We start from the raw sequence: 5,369 nt of genomic DNA, 5'->3' as shown, positions 1-5,369 counted from the left end.
ACTCGATTAAGGGTACAGCTTTTCCACATTTTCAGGTCAATTTTATTGGTTTTCGATCATCATAAAAGTATAGAGAGCTATAGTTCGGAATACAATATTGAGTTATTATTGAGAAAAAAATCTGACCAACAACAGATTTTTCAAAACTGACACCTAGCTAGTAATTACTACTTATCTCATTACTCTTATAAAAATGCCTTTTCCAATAAATGTCAAGGTGACTCAATACATAGTATGCCGAACTATATGAATGCAGAAATTATTTTCCCCGAAAACTCGTTTACCCCAAAAAAAAGATTACCAGCTTTTATCCTAACCCGCATTATGCCTGAAACATTAGTGATCCATTATTTTAATGACGACATAAAATACTTAGAATTTCGAAGATTATTCTCACTTCTTCTTTTCTATCATTCCACACGTCTGTGTTAAGTAAGGTCGCCCTAAGTACAATGAAAGGTGTCGATTTTCAAGTACCTTAGTTGCGTTAAAACTACCCGATAAATACGGCATGCAAAAGCTGTTTGTGCATCAGTTTTGTTTTACTTTTGAACAGAAAGCTAAGATTTCACATTAAAAAATCACTTTCCATCGCCAATTATTCAGCAAAGACAAAAGAGGATCATATAAATGTAACACATTTAGCAAAGTGATAGATATCAGAGCGGCACCAGTTTGTAGAGAAAAATTTCATTGTGGATTGATACAAGAGAAATTTGGTTTTTTTTCGTATTTTATTATTTCAAAGTAATATCGAGTGAACAGATTTGATCGAATTGTCATTTCTATCTCATTCAATTGAAGAATCAGACATGAGTGTTGAAATGAAGTTCCGTAGAATTAGATACACGGAAAAGCAATTATTAGAATTAGAAGCATACTTCGGAAAATCAAGATACATAAGTGAATGTAATCAAATTGCACTTGCAAAACGATTGAGTGAAGAGCGAATAACGCAATGGTTGGTAAATCGACGAAGGGAGGAGAAAAGAATAAACGCAAATAAATCATATTTCTTGTCGAATAGTTATAACGCATCGCCGGATCAATGTCAATCGAATAAACTAGCCAAAATTACGCTGTGCACTGACAAGATACGGGATAATTTAATGCAGTATCGAAATTATCCGTTTGAACCGTTTTACAAACCGATCGTTTCCCAAAAACCAACCATTGTTGTGTCGAATAATCAAGTCAAACCAACTATTCACCCAAAAAATGGTTCAGTTTTTGCAAGTCAAGCCGTTTCCAACATGCGAACAGCCGAACGTAAGTAAACTCTGCTCTTTCAATTCTTTCAATTCAGTTTCGATGACAGTTCTTGAATTAATATTGATTTTTCTTTATCTTAGATAAAATTAGATATAGTAAACGCTCTAGACTTTACTACACATGGAAGCAATTGGCCATGTTAGAAGCCGAATTCAATAAGTCGAATTTTATATATGGAAATAATCGGACGGCACTTGCAAAACGATTGAAAGTGAATGAAAAGCAAGTATCGACCTGGTTTGTTAGACGTCGAAAGCAGAAGAATACAAAAATAGAAACTGAAACTAAGCGCAAAAATGTGTTTTTTCGTCCCTGGGAATCAAATCAATCAGTCGAACGTGAATTAGGCCATATAGAAGGTCGTGGCAATTGTTTACAACATCGAAATAATCGGTTTGAACCGTTTCATAAAACAAGTAGTTCTCCAGAATCAAGCATCTCCCATCAACCATTCACCATTACCATCACATATCCGATGCAACCACGAGATGTGAAATCAGCTTATAGCTACAATTTGGCTGCTACGGAAGAGTGTCCGGCACTACAAATGGATTTCAATTGGATGAATAAGTATAATATATAAAGCCAGAGGAGCCACACATGACTTTGACTGCATCTCGTTATTGCCTATTAACTCAAAATCACTTGAACAATGAGAAAGGAACAATTCTAACTAACGACAACATTAATTCAAAACGAGAAGGCAAACAATATTAACATTTAGTAGACATATATAGGTGTTAGGGTGTTTTTAGTTTTATTTCTGTTTTTTAAAATTCAATATTGAATCTTATTAGGGCATGCATTTTTGACTCAAAAACATGAGTCAAATGTTGCAAATATAAACAATGTATAGAAAAATCTTGACACTGATAATAAAATAGTTGAAAAGAAAAAAAAGTTATTTATTATGTAGATTTTTCATTTGAACAAAAGAAAAACATGAAAATTTCAATCAATTTCGCTTCATAGTCATTTTTCATATACTAGTACGTTATGCACTGTTTCGATGACTGCTGATGATTGGCGAATTTTCATCGAGAAAAAAACATATCTTTGGCTTTAAAGTGAAATTATTGTGAGCAAGCGACACGCAGTTGCTGCGAGAGTATAATGCCAAAGACGACATCCCATCGCAGCGATAGTAATACCCTGTGAGTTGATACACTTATAATTGCTGTCAAAACTTTTTATTGTATTTTTCGACAAGTTGCTATCGGTGTGAAGAGGTGTCGCTTGTACTATATTGCTCTTAAAGCAACCATGTTTTGCAGTGCAAATATGAAAGAAAAATTACTATCCATTAACCTCATCACCATCTCGATGGAGCTCAATGGTTTCAATTATGCAAAGTGATCATGTCAACTATTTCTATATTCAACCGGCACAACGAAAAATACTCGTCAGACGGTGTGACCATAATCACTTTATTTATTATACAAGTATCTACGCTTGAAGTATGAAGTCTCAATTATTTTGATGTCAATGTTTTCAAGATATTGATGTCGATAAAATCCGTCGAGACGAATTATAACAAGTATTTACCTGAAAAAAGTATTGCGCTCATACACATGGTTCACATTGCTAACTACCGCATTGGTATTCATCACCCGCAGTATAAAGATCACGTGTTTCAGTAATTTCTTAAGCATTTACAAACCAACAACAATGTTTCGATGATGCTGTGGCAATTAGAGTAAGCGAAAATATGTAATTATCGCATATAGAACCGTTCAAAAATTGGATATCACACATTAAGATCTTATTCAAATTGAGTGTAAATTTTGGTCTGAAAATCTTTCTACGCATCAATTCAATCATGATTAATAGAATAACATGGGTGCGTTCTATATATCGCATATCTTGTACATGTTTCCAAGTCTAAGCAAATTTGTTTAATTGTCAGTGCGATGTTCAACTCACATATCGTTCAGTTCTGCTCCTGTTCCATATAGTGTTGAGCTATCGAAATAGTGCAAATAATGACACTCACAATAAAATTGTGTGCCATCGAGACTGCAGACATACACATGGTTTTATGTGTGTTTGCAAAACGGTAACGGGATGATTTTCAATTTAGACAGAAAATATTTGAGCTTAATGAATGCTTTGTGGCGTTATTCAAATGCGTTTTGTCTCTGTCATTAGAATATTTTTGGCGTTAGGTGACAAAGAGGGGAGTTGGGTGCATCCGAGTAACTTTTGTGAATAACTCAACCACATACCATTTTCATCTCTTATAAGTCAGCAATCGCACTTCATTATAGCGAAAGTTGAAACACATGTAATTGTGCCAGTCATTTGAATGCGTTCACAATTCAATGGAGAAAATGTTTCACACATAATTGCATGCGATTCAAGCGATTTCTTGTGATGGGGGTAAAATACACAAATCCAGCACAGTCAGAAGTTTTCGATTGATCAGACGAATGAATTCAAAATGCCAGAGCCAAGTGAATATCTTTATTGTACAGACAGTTCAATATTCAATAAGAGACCATTGTGCATTGGAAAATCAATTGATTCGAATGCCAGCCATTCATTTGCACACACTTCAATGGAAACAGAGGAATTTACTGAATCAATTTTCGAATCAAGATTTCGACGCTTCTCTCTCGAATCTTATTTGGTATTTGGTGAACTTATGAGCTGATTGCAGACTGCACATTATTCGCATTCGAACCAATCAGTTTCATGCGAATGAAAAGAATTGATAATCTGCAAAACAAGTCTGTTTTTAATTGAAAATCTTCATGGAAGACCCAACACCCTGGCACTGTTAATTCATGTCACTTCACACGTAAATTTACATTTAAACGAACATCTGAACGCTTCCATTCTTCCAATTTATGTAGGATGTTGCACTGGTGAGCTACGAATGAATACAATTTTCAGCGCTTGATTGGATTTAGTTTGGTTAAGCGGATAACCGTTTAAAATCTGTGTATATTTCATCGTATTTCAAAACAGTTGGATGTTTTATTAGAACACAGAAAATTAATTATTTCAAAACAATCAATGCCAGTTAGTGTTGGCCGTCAAACACTTTCGAACGCTTGTTCGTTCGTTCGACATGGTTTTAAAAAAAGGTTTTGTTCGTTCGTTCGTTCGACATTCATTTTGTTCGATGTTCGGTCCGAACAAACATTTTTTTACATCAGAAAATTCGATGTATTGACCAAATTTATAATGTAATCGTTACAGCTCATGCTTTTATTAGCTTTTATATTTTCTTATAATTTTTCATAGTAATACCAATTTTATTCGGGAGATTTTGAAATAAAAAAACTTTGTTCGGACCGAACATCGAACAAAATGAATGTCGAACGAACGAACGAACAAAAAAATATTTTTTTAAATTGTCGAACGAACGAACGTTCGAAGCCATCACTAATGCCAGTGCGGTAAAAAGTGATTTGGCTGTCCGAATATCGCCGATTTGGGAAAGTTTTGTTGTGTTTAAGCCATTTGACCAATTCAATGGATACCCATTGAAAAAGTCCAAACCGACTCTACCTACATCCCTCTGGTCAATGGTGATTTATGTGGGAGTCGGGCACACAAATAGCACAAAACCTGAAAATGCTGAATTCCAATTTTCCAGCACAAGTATTGTATGGATTTGGGTTTTAAAGTTCGGCACATTTCGACTATAGGCATTTTGACTGTTGAAATGTGGTAAAACTATAACATTGTTGCTTTTCATGCTGTTACTGTGCTGCGGTGTAACAATGAATTATGATGAAATTGAGAAAATCGCCTTGTTTCGGTGCACATATTTTACAATCGTATCACATCGACCATTGTGAAGAGATGTTTTTGTATCGATAGTTTGGCGTCGCAAAAGTTCATTAAGATGTAAATTTTAATGAGTTTTCTATCATTTAATTCACGCTAACAAGGGAAATTTCGCCAAAATATTTTTCGATAATCATCAGACATTCACTTTTGTTATTGAAATCCATGCGTGAGTTGAATTTTAATGCGTTGTTGAAATATTTCTATGCCACATTTTCGTTACAAAATGCATTGCACATGATGTTCATACAATTTTCAATCGGGCATTCGGAGGAATTTCCCAGCATGAACCCTTTTTG

Source organism: Sitodiplosis mosellana, unplaced genomic scaffold, assembly GCF_009176505.1.
Source record: "Sitodiplosis mosellana isolate CC-2019 unplaced genomic scaffold, AAFC_SMos_1.0 Smas_scaffold_2, whole genome shotgun sequence".
Classification (NCBI taxonomy): Eukaryota; Metazoa; Arthropoda; class Insecta; order Diptera; family Cecidomyiidae; genus Sitodiplosis; species Sitodiplosis mosellana.
Note: the sequence above shows the minus strand (reverse complement) of the source record.